This window comes from Myxine glutinosa, chromosome 12 (assembly GCF_964187855.1).
Source record: "Myxine glutinosa chromosome 12, kmMyxGlut1.1, whole genome shotgun sequence".
Classification (NCBI taxonomy): Eukaryota; Metazoa; Chordata; class Myxini; order Myxiniformes; family Myxinidae; genus Myxine; species Myxine glutinosa.
The window spans coordinates 96,494,068-96,506,886 of NC_136272.1; positions in this window are offsets into that span (position 1 = coordinate 96,494,068).

Sequence of the window (12,819 nt, forward strand, 5' to 3'; positions counted from 1 at the left end):
CCCAGAAGAATGAGTGGTCGCATTAGCTTGTACGACTTAAAATGAGCGAGTTTTGTTTTCACGTTTGGGCCAGTTTTACATGTTGTATCCCTAAGGAATGAAACGAACGTTTTTCCTGGCTTACAATTTTATTTGAAGTCGCACATGCCTCAAAATACACTCACTATATAGAATTGAACTCTGAATCCGAAAATGTAAGTGAAATTGCCTTGTTTTTTTTGACATTATCTTTTATTTTTTTCTAGATATTTATATCTGTGCAGTGTCTTGTCTTGTGTCGTCACTGAACTACTCCCTCAAACTTTTGTGAAATCGTACTATTCCAACTTGACCCACGGCGGGAGTATGCGCTCTCCTGAGTGGCGTTCTAGTTATAAGATGACATCCGCCATCTTATTAAAAATATATTTTTAATGCTCTCTACATTTTACATACTGCATTCATACAAGACAAGTCCCTTTTGCATAACGATGATACATGGGGCTGCTGAAGCAGTTTCTTGGCTATTGGGCACAATCCTGGCTGGGTCGCCACTCCAACGCAGGATACTCGAATGGATCATTCATCCCAGTCGCTGGTACTCATTTTGCCAACCTCGGAAGGATGACAGGCTGAGTCGACCCACCTGGTGTTGATTCAACGGATTGAACTCAGGACCCTGACCTTAGCCGTTAAGCAAACACGAGGCTTGCATTTATACATATATATATATATATATATATATATATATATACTACATTTTAATACATCCGCTTCGGTAAGGCGCCTCGCTTCGTTATGGACGAGGATGAATGGCTAGCACTTCAACAAGGCCCTCATGACTTCGTTTGCCCCATAGGTGGCACCCCTGGCAGGGCTCATTCCACGTGCGGGGGCAGGCGTCCAGCTGGAGGTGCCTTTCCTCCCGAAGGAGGGAGAGGATTGGCGGTATCGAATTCCTTCTGCAAAATCCATCTTCATCTTTTTTCCTAAGTTGAGCTCAAAGGGTAGGGGATTCAGCATTTAAGAAAAGCTGGGTGGGGAGGTAGCAGGAATTAAGTGGAGGGTGGGGGCAGCAATTGCGGGACAGGAGAGAAGACGAGTTCGGAAGGGTGAACAAAATGAATGGGGAAGGGGAGGAAGCACACACGTACACATGCGAGATGGCAACTGCAAATCAGCCCCTGCAGCGCTGCTGAGTGACCATAACATCCCAAACTATCCGATATGGAAAAACTCTCCAAGCTTCGCGAATCAAGGTGGTGAAGATGATGCAGAGGAGGTTAGAGATATTGTGTGTTCAGGATACTAATGGAAAGGGGATGAAGAGCAAGGGGATTGGTTGGAGGATACAATATGTTGTACACATGGGGAGATGGTAGATGGAATAAGTAATGGAGTTAGAATCATAGTTTTGGAAGAGCTCAACAAGAAGGTGGTGAGTGGACAGATGAGAGGATCGGATAGCTATGATATGGTTGGTGAAACAGGAACAAATGGTGTGGTTATGTCGGTGTGGGGTCCACAGACAGGAAGGACTGAGGAAGAGAAGTTCAGGGATGCACTCAAGAATATAAGGGGAATGGTTTAACTAGAGATGATGCTATGAACAGCAGGAGACTTCAATGCACATGTGGGGGTAATGGATGTGGGTGAAGAGGAACCTGTTTGTGGGATAGAAGAGGACAACCGATGCAGGGTTAATGCACTTGTACGGGCAGAAGAAGAAAGCCATAAAGACATCTGTGAACAAGGCAAGAAATGATGTGGAAACTGATGTCTACAGCAAGTTAGATGATGATGGCGGGAAGAAGATGATCTATTAATTAGCCTGGAACAGGGCTGAGGATGGAAAGGAAAGGATGGAGAGGGGGTTGGAGAATGGAGGAGGCAGTCATCCAGGATGGAGTCATGAGGTTAGTGATGGAAAGCTGGGCAGTAATGAAGGTATGGCTAATTCAGGAAGCTCTTGAACCTGGAAGGACGCAACAGCCGGCTCTGGCTTTATGGTGACGTGAATGGCGCACACATTTGTGCACTCAAACAGATTTAGGGAGGCCTCCCTCACCTTCTGCAGTGCCACTAAGGTGAGGATGTGAAAGCACAAGTCATTGTTGGAGAAATGAACAATCCTCTCCAAGAAGTTCTGTCTCTCAAGTTTTTGGGTCTCACTATCTGCCATGATCTTTCCTGGGAAAACCACATTTCAAATCTGGCCTCCAAAGCCAGTCACCAAACTGGGCATCCTCCGCCTTGCGAAGTCCTTCCTCGGCACACCTGAGCTCCTCACCACATACAAGGCTTTCATCCGCAGCTCAATGGAATACTGTTCTCCCCTATGGGCCGGTGCTCCTGCCTCACACCTAGCTCGTCTTCACGCTGTAGAAACCAAAGCTTTCAGAATCATTGGTATCTCCTGCGATGAAGGCGAGTCCATGGGCCTATCACTTTGCCATCACAGACAGGTTGGTGGTCTCTCTGTCTTCTTCTGCCTCCATCTTGCACATCTTGCATTGTCTTCTTCTGCCCTTTGATCCATGAGAGACAGCATAATGATTGTCACTTCTCTCTGAACTCCTGATTATGGCATTTGAAAAATCTGCAGCAGCATATGCTTACAATGTCGGAGTAGCTTTGTGTCTGCTTCTTTGTGGTCACAACAGAGTTTTGACATAAGTGAGACAATAGCATTTTCACCGTTGCCACAACCTCTACTCGAGGAGTCACAGGAGTTCCAGATGAAGCTGCTCAGGTACGTCTACGTAGTTGTCCAATGTCGGATCGTCATAGGTGCCAACTACCTACGCTAGCACATTTTAAAGTGGTATCGGTATGACCATGGCCGGATATAGGTGTAGGTGATCCAGGCGAATGCCTAGGGCTCTAGGCTCAGGGAGCACCGGCTGCCGGGCTTGGTGTGTGACTACCACGAAGCAATAACAAGGAAATGTGGCGCAGGAGGAGGCCGGTTGGTCCATCATGCCTGTGCGACACTAATTCCAGATTAAATAAATCTGTTAAGCTATATACTTGGGAGGAGGAGTGGGGGTGAGAAAGGTGGGACAGGCTTAAGGATATCACCAGGGTGTTAAAAATGAAATAAACGTTTTATTTTTTATGGGGGAGAGGTGGGCGAATGCGGTTTTAGGGTGAAGAATATACACAACACTGACCACACACTACCCCTTGACGATACCCATTCACAGACATCACAATCACAGATGCACACGATTACCCAGATCGATTAATCGATTAATTATTTATTGATTGATCAATTAATCAGTTTTTCAATTTTTTGATGAATGACTTATTTAATTAATTTTTTTAAAGTTACAGCTTCGGATGAAACATTGGTGGTTGAGGTATGCTATTAGCCAATTGATTAGGAAATTATTTTACGATTATTATTTATTGATTTAATTATGCAATTAATCGATCAATTATTGTACACCTCTCCCTCCCAATACCGATTCGATTTTGCCGCAAGGCTAACCCCCGCTCTAGGAGGGAAAATGGCCTTAAAATGCATGTTGTTGTTGTGTTGTTGTCTCCCTACCCATACTATACCGTCTCTATGTGCTCCATGGCGGTATCGCCGGGCACCTTAGGCGCCCTGGCAATGCCATGCGCTGGATTTTATTTATTTGGTCATGGGGGTGGTGTACTTTGAATGTATCTGTACTGCTATTCCATTTCCTAATCTTGGGAGAATACCAGAAAACATGACGCTCACAACCCTTTGCTTTCAGCCACTGACTGCCCATGTGACCCCCTCATAAGTTGAAGAAATGGAGTCATTTGCCAGCCTGGGGTGTCATTTGATCTCGGGCCGGCCCTGGGTATGACAGCTTTTGTAGCATCTACTACAAGATCAGAAGCTGTTGGAGGCCAAAGCCCTTGCCACTCTAGTCTGTGTCAACTCCTTCCTAAGCGTCATGGATGAGGTGTACAATGCAGGAAATGACATATCACTGGAGTTATACATTTGCCATGTATACCTTCAACCTCACCGGCAGCACTGCCATTTTCTTCACTCTCATTCCCTGATGATAATGACGCTCTTTCTAACAAACTACCATGTGATGTGTTTATGCTATTTATTATGAGTGAAAACTATTTCAATCAAACTTCTTTGATGGTGAATGGAAAAATCAACTGTGGGTACATTTCCTGAAGCCTCTGCTTCAACTTGGAACTTCTGAAAGACAAATTTCATCAGACACAAGAAATAAAGATTTCTATACCCCTGAGGATATTCATTATAATACTGCAATATTATGTCGTGCTCAGCACAGTAAAGTACCTATACATTGATGCAGCTAATCCATCCTGGTCATTGGCCAGCCTCAGACATATTAAGTACTTTTGTCACACGGACCACTTCCTTTCCTTGAATAATTATCCTCATGCTTTAAAAACCCCCAAAAACAGGGGGGTTGTGTTTGTCCGTCACGCTATCTCCTCCTAAAGGGTTGTGCAGAAATTCACCAAATTTGGTCGTTATGATCTCCACATGGCAAGATCTCCACTGCAGATTCGACCTACATGTGGAGTAACCCCGAACCGAAAGATCAAGGCCGACAAGGAACAAACTTTCCCACCAACGAAAGATGCTTTGCTGCTTCATCTAAAATGTTCCAATTACCAGGCAGCAATCCATCGTCGCTCTTTTCAGCAACAGATTAATGCACCCAGTCCAAATGGGCTGAGCTGGACTATGACAAACGATGAAATGGAAGTACACTGGATGTCACTTGATCCTGCCCCAGAGGACGTATTTAAATACATCCATTGTGGCTGAAAACATAGCCGATGAGAAAACCACCATTGTTCTCGTCATACAGCTTATTAGCCCCCGTTGGGCTTAGTGCGAAAAGGGGGCTTATGGATTGGATCTCGTCCGTGCGTCCGAGTGTCCGCAACCATATCTCGGAGATGTATTGACTGATTTTGTTCATACTTGGCACAAAGACAATACATGATGGTATACATATGCACATCATTTTGTTTTGCGATGCGATCAAAGATTTAAGCAATGGGCAATACACACACATACATACACACACACATACATACATACGCACACATACCTGGCAGCCATCCATTTTAGTTTAAAAAAAAACAAAACTGGTGTTGAACAAGTCCTCAACCATTTCACGAACGTGCATTTAGCGATGTTGTTAAAACTTGACACGCAGATAAATGATGGCTTCCAGAAGCACATCATTTTTTTTCGAGATCAGATCAAAGATGGCTGACTGGTGGCCATTTTGTTCCTTAAACATGTCCTCAACCATTTCTTGAACATGCATGGACCAATTTTGTTCACACTTGGCACAAGCACAGTAAATGACGGCTTACATACGCACCTCACTTGATTTTGTGATCTCAACGACGGTCGACTGGTGGCAATTGTAGTTGTAAAAAAACCCTGATATTGAACAAGTTGTCAACCATTTCACGGACATGCATTTACTGATCTTGTTCAAACTTGGCACACAGATAACAAATGATGGCTTACATAGGCACATCATTTTTTTTCGTGATCAGCTCGAAGATGGCCGACTGGCGGCCATTTTGTCACATAAACATGTCCCAAACCATTTCTCAGCCATGCATGGACCAATTTTGTTCAAACTAGGCACAAAGACAATACATGAGAGACAATACATATGTAGAAGATTTTGTTTTGTCATCTGACCAAAGATGGCCAACTGGCGGCCTTTAACTCGATACAGCAAAATTACTAAAACCACGGGGGCAATGACATTTTATGTCTTTTTCTTCTTATTTATATTGTACTGATCTTTGTTACTGTTGTGAGTGTCACAATACCATTATAACAGCTGAAACAGTCTCCAATTGAGAATGTTCTGGATGATATTGATTCTGATGATGAGTACTTAAAACTATCTCATTAAAACGAGCTAGTCTTATTTCTCTGGAACCGATTTGGTTGATTGATTTATTAACTGTATTCAACATTTCTAGAACCTTGCTCAGTGGCAAAGCATTATTATGTGCACAGTTATCACACCACATGTAAATTCAAAAATACAGTTCATGTGTGCCCATGCAGTCAAGCATAAAATGCTTTTATTTTATTTTATTTTTTTTTGTATACAAGATCGAGGCTCGTGAAAGAGCGAACATTTATCACACAGAAAGACAAACCGACACATAACCGACAAACCGACACATAAAACAAATAACATCGGGAGCGGTAGACAAGATGGGGAGAGAGGGGGAAGGACACAAACACAACATTTGAGAGCAGGAACCGAGAGACATGGAGACATCGAGAGATCTGTGGGAGGGAGAGGGCTTTGGGGGGGAGGCATGGGAAAGGGGGTGGGAGAGGCATAAAACATATGGACACTGCCAGGACTACCAGGAAAGAAGTTGGAATTACAAACAAGGTGGATCTGGGGTGAATTAGTGGGGGTAGAAAAGATCAAGGTTTTGGATGGGAGAAGATAAGAGATGGTGGTGAACAGCTGTTTTAAAGACCTGCAGGGAGGAGTGGGATTGAAGGGAGTGTGGGAGTTTGTTCCAGAGGCGGGAGAAAAGAGGAATGAAGGAGTGAAGGTGAGCAGAGAGCCGAGATTTCGGCAGTTTAACCATCAGAGGCTTGCTGGCAGATCTTGTGCGACCTGTAGGAATATTTGGGGGACAGAGCACAGAGAGAGCTGGGGGAGCAAGGCCGGAGAGGAGTCGGTAGAAGACAGAAAGACCACCTACCTGCCTGCGGTGAGTGAGTGAAAGGCCCTCAGAGATAGCTTCATCGCGGGAGATTCCAATGATTCTGAAAGCTTTGGTTTCAACAGCGTGAAGCCGAGCCAGGTGTGAGGCAGGAGCACCAGCCCATAGGGGAGAACAGTATTCCATTGAGCTGCGGATGAAAGCCTTGTATGTGGTGAGGAGCTCAGGTGTGCCGAGGAAGGACTTCGCACGATGGAGGATGCCCAGTCGGCGACTGGCTTTGCATGCCAGCTTGGCTTTGCACATCGCTTCACAATATTATTTATTTTCTTTGACAATTATCATGTACATTGAAATATATTACATGAGTATGGCTGCCATACAAAGCTGCCAATTCTTAATTTGGAGACTGAACTCATTGGAGATGTACTTGACTAACATAAAAAAATTGGGGTACTTTCAATAATCACAGTGGTCGGAATTCATAGACTCCAAAATATTGATTTTTTTAGCAAAGTTAGAGTACAGATGTGTACAGATATACCAATGTTCAGCCCTCTAGGCCATCCACTTAATTCATAATGAGGCCTTTAAAATAGCCTGAAGACCAACATTGGCACTTTTCCCCTTATTTCGGTGTATTCAGAAGGTTGTGTTTTAAAACTGGTGCTGATCCAAATGTGGGAACACACAATTTTGGATTCAGCAACTCATCCCTTTGCCAATACACTACATTTTTAGTAGTGCCCCCAAGGGTGCAACAAAGTCAACGGCCTACCTACTCGTAGGGAAGTATTCTAAATCAGCCCCAAACAAAAGTGGTAATTACCGTACACAATTCCTTCTTACTGTTGTTTATTGGTTGGATGCAAGGCAATAATTTTCGCCATTCTCACTGGTGTTGGCTTAGCGGTTAGGGTGCCGGCTTGGGATCCTAGGACCCTGGGTTCGAATCCCGGTCGATCGCTGAATTAACACCAGGGGGGTTGACTCAGCCTGTCATCCTTCTGAGGTCGGCAAATTGAGTACCAGCTTGCTGGGATGAATGATCACGGTGTGTACCCCGATTTAGAATAGGTACACCGTATCCCTGCGCATCGTCAGAGCGTGACCAAGGGTTGGCGTCAGGAAGGGCATCTGGCCATAAAAACATTGCCTCAAACAGGGAACCATGATTGTCATGGGGCCCGCAAGGCTAACTCCCGCTCTAGCGGGGAAAATGGCCTTAAAACGATCATTCATATTCTATATATTCTCACTGGAATTTAGTGAATGAATAAACTCTTCCGCTTTTTCATTGGAGTCGCCAGCAAATTGGATTCATAGTCACATGAAATTGTAGCCATTACGATAGGAATAAACGAAGAAGTACTGTGGTATTTAATTATGTGTTCACCGTTGCAAAATTCCTGAAAGGCTCGTTTTACTACGGGAAAATAACGTATGAAAGCTAATGAGACTATTATTATTATTATTATTTTTGCATAACAAATCCTTCCTGTGAGTTCCCTGAATCCACCGCTGTTGGTTTCAATGAAATCCGTTAATCTGTTCTCAAGCTATGGGATGACAAAGAGACAGATATATGACAAAGAGACAGACAGACAGATATAATATGGCTCCTTTTATCTATCTATAATTCCAGTAATCTCTGTGTGTTTGTTTGTACGTTTGTACGTTTGTTTGTCTGTGACCGCTGTTTCTCGACAACCACGGGTCCGATATACTTTAAACTTGCCAGGTATATTTCTGGGGACCCGAGGATGTGCCTTTTCAAGGTTTCATATTAATCGGACAATTACTTACCGAGCTATGTCCAAAAAACGATTCAACCAATCAGAGAGCAGCGAGCTATCGCGTGTGCCGAACGTGGCGGACACACTCTGCCTCGGATGGCACATTTGAGAGCGTATTCATTTATTTCACGTTTGCAAACTATGTTGCCGCTATGTTGGCGTTAAACTATGTTTTAAAACTAATAAAAACCATTTCATCTAAATAGAGGGGGGGGGGGGGGGGGGATTGTCACTGTACTCGCAAGCCGTTCGCCGTTCGCTTTGGCGTTGCGAATGGACCAAAACATTTCATGCACCAAACCATTTCATGTAAAGCGTTCGCCGTTCGCTTTGGCGTTGCGAATGGACCAAAACATTTCATGAACCAAACCATTTCATGAAAATAGAGGGGGGGATATAATTTTAGATATAGAAATAGTACGGGCATGCCCTAGTAATATAAATTTTCAGCATTGAAATGAAAGAGTGGCAATTTCAAAATGTTTAACCATAATTGTTGCGTTCCTGGATGCAAATTCGACTCATGGAAATATAGGAAATACCGTAGAAGAAATATCCGTGGATGAGAGCAGTCGGGTTTCTACCATTTCCTGTTCATATCACCGAGCATAGATATATATAAAACACACACACACACTTCTCCTTTTAGCAACAGATGGAAAAATCTAGTATAATTTCACTTGTGGACCTGAACCAACTTTAAAAGTTGATTTTAAACTCACCCTGTGCATTCACGAGCCCCAGATATGACCATCCCATCGCTGCAAAGAAGCACCCAAACCACATACATCATATTATATATATATATATATATATATATATATGTGTATATATATATATATATATATATATATATATATATTGTTACAGACGTGGCTTGGATGTTATTTACCGAGCGGTTTTATGGTATGACCACGTCTGCACAAGTTACCCGATTGTGCCCGAACGTTGACTAGTCGCGTTACGCTGGCTCAATAAGAAAAAGAAGACACCCGGCTGGATTACAATAACACAATACGACACCAAGGGTTCAGTTCTCAAGACCTCCGGAGGAGATTATATTCGTACGGAAAGGTCAGATTACAGGGGCTAGAGTTATAATCACAGAAAGACAGGCACTTAGACACACTCTTATATTAACCCCGGACAGACTACAGACAAACGGGACAAGGCTGACTCACACGGGGGTTGATGAAAAGGACAGCGGGTATCGATGGCTCAAGGTGCACTCTTGGCTCAAAGCAGGGTCCAGTACGGTCCGGTCCGGTCCAAAGATGCGGGGAGGTATCGTCGCGCTGGGGGTGGCGGTGGCTTCTCTCTCCAAGCTGAGGCGCATCTGACGTCACATCCGGCGCGGGGCCGCGTATATCCGGCGGGGAGTGACACGCCCTCGGCTCGTTAGCTCCGCCTCATGGAATCGGCACGTTGCTTCTCATTGGGTGCGTGGGGGGGTTACTGGCTCCGCCCCTGACGAGGAGCTGACAGCCAGCCCCTTCGGGGTAACGCCGTGGAGCGTATGGTCATGGCGGGTAACCGAGCCGGTGTGAGGACGCACACTCCCCGCCCCTCTGTTGTTGTAGTCGTAGTTGTAGTTGTAATTGTTGTTGTAATTGTTGTTGTTGTTGTTGTTTGGGGAAGAAGATGGGAGGAGGTATGGGAAAGGTCCTAAACTCACTACTGATGCCATATAATCACATTCTGGTGCAACGAAGAGTCATAATTAATGGAAACGAGGCCTTAACTGACATAGATTAAGAATAACTAGGAAGATGTCCGAAAGTTGGCTACGTGTGGTGCGGTGGACCTGGGCACGACATTTAATGGGGGAATAAGGGGAAGGTCGGCTCTACTGATTGTTATTTACATGCAATGGGACTAGGGAATGGGGGATTGGGGAAAGTTGGGGAGTATTGGAGAAAATAGGGGAATATTTACAAGCGGATATGGAGGCCAAATTCCATATTCGCAACATTGCACCCTTCTCTACCCTCGGGGCGTCCCGACCCGATAAATTTTTACCTACTTTAGTGTGGCACGCAATGTAGTTCCCTCTACTATTAACTCTACCCTGAGTGCGACAGTTTTACAGATATTCACAAATGAGTAAATATGTCCCCCTGCGACGTTGCACCCTTCTCCTCACAGAAACACACCCACAGGATAACCGAATCCGGAAAGAATTCGCAAACTACACATACAGCCGGTAGGGAGCATTATTTACAAGATTACGCTGATATCTACACTACGATCCAGGACCTGTCTTTGGAGGAACACATGCAGATGTTATGCATAGAGAGAGCGCGCTTGCCAACATCGATACACCAACCCACGAGTGCTCTGTGGCCGACGGCCTTTAATAACGTGCAGAGCACCCTTCCCGAGCATCAAAAGCACCACCCCACCACCAATCGGTGCAGTCACCATTGTTCATTGGAATAAAAATAAATTCGACAACCCCTAACCCTGCAGGTGTCTCTTGCTCTTCTTGTGGTGCACTTGGTGGTGTTAACTATTAGTGGTTCACCTGTATGGCATAGGTGCCACGTTGACCCATAGGTCCATCCCCGGGTGGTGCTTGGCCGCAAACGAACTGCGGTCCATTGTGGGTGGCCACAAACATTGCGGTCCATATGGTGTATCGATCCCGGCAGCAAACAGCGAAAGTGCAGGCCCACAACTGCGCAGCCAGCACCTCTCTCTCCTCTCTCTCTACCCCAAAGCCAGATCCTCGGAGGTGGGAGACAAAAGAAGAAACAAGTGAGTAAGGTGGTAAGGGCGCAAAAGTGCACGCAATATAAGGTAATGCACACTGGGGGCACATGGGAACCAGGTGAGACAGGTACGTTCCTATCGTACGCCCCCCCCCCCCCCACCAGGTAACCTACATGGCCCCTCCCTTACCCCTTACTGTATCCACACAACACAACACTACCCATAAACATCTACTTTACAAATCAACAAACATCCCTACTGTCTTCCCCGTTCCTCCCATAAACCAAATTCGTCTTCTCTCCCTCCTAACCAATCAAATTTGCCATTTTCAACTCTCATCAAAATTTGCCATCTCCAACTGCACATCAAAATTTGCCATCACCAATTCATCATCAGTCCCTCCTAAGGAGGGAGAGATGGAATCACCCCAATGTCTCATCCACGTCGTGATGCGTCTCACAAATCCACAGCAATCTCATTTCCTGCACACAGAACAAAGAAAACACAGGTGTGGAGTCATCATCATCACCACAGGTAAGTGGCTGCGTATGGTGCGACAGGTTCTTCAATCCTAACTATTTCCTAAATGACTTTAACAACTTTACACCACCCGGGGTCTTCCTCCGGCCAAACCATTGGCCCTCTTACACTATGGGTTCTAAAAACCAATTCCCATTGGCCAAACTGTGGTGCTCTTCAATTTGGGGTCTCACTCCCCCGATTCATCTCCCGGTGCCCTCGTACAATTTCTGGGCTGTGGCGTGTACCTCTCCCAGTGGGTCTACCCACCTGCACCCCTCCACCACTGCAGTTGCCTCCGAGCTTACCTGCTCCTTACCCTAACCTAACTAACTGGGGCAGGCCCTCTGGCGCTCTCCCCACTCGGTGCCCTCTCTGGCACTGGGCTACCCGATCCACACCCGGGATCCTCAGGCACCCACTCACAACTACCGGCTCCCAGAGCCCACCTGCGGCCTCACCTGGCCGACATCCTCACAGTGGTGGAGTGCCCAACCAACTACACACACTAACAGGCTACACGCCCAGCCATTTCCACAACACTAATGCACCCATTCACAACACCATTCTGCAACCGCACCACAAATGCCAATATCCAACCACAATTTACCTGCACCCTCTACCTAACACTTACACTACCCGCCCCGGGTATCCGTGATGGGGGTCCACTCTTCCCCCATTCACACCTTCGCACCATGCACACCACTCCGTACCACTTACTCCAACTCTCTCCACACACCTGTACTTGCACACCTGTGCTCTCATTCTTGGTGCCGCCTGCACCCTTCTCTCCCCAAGCGCATTCGCGCTGATCCACACACTCACTACTCACTCACTGCTCCACACACCTGTCCAGTTGCACACCTGTGCAATCACACCTGTTCAATTCTCACACACACGCGGCATCATCTCATCTAACTACTCCCTTCTGAAACTTGCGCTTCCCAGTCGTCCCTTTAAACTATTGCGCTCCCTCGTCATTATCATCCATACTAATCTACCTGCGTCCCCACTACAGGTATCAGTCACTAACTAATCTTAACGTCACCTAATGTCATCTTCTAGATCCCTACACACCATATCCTAACCCACCCGGGCTAGTTTTCACTGC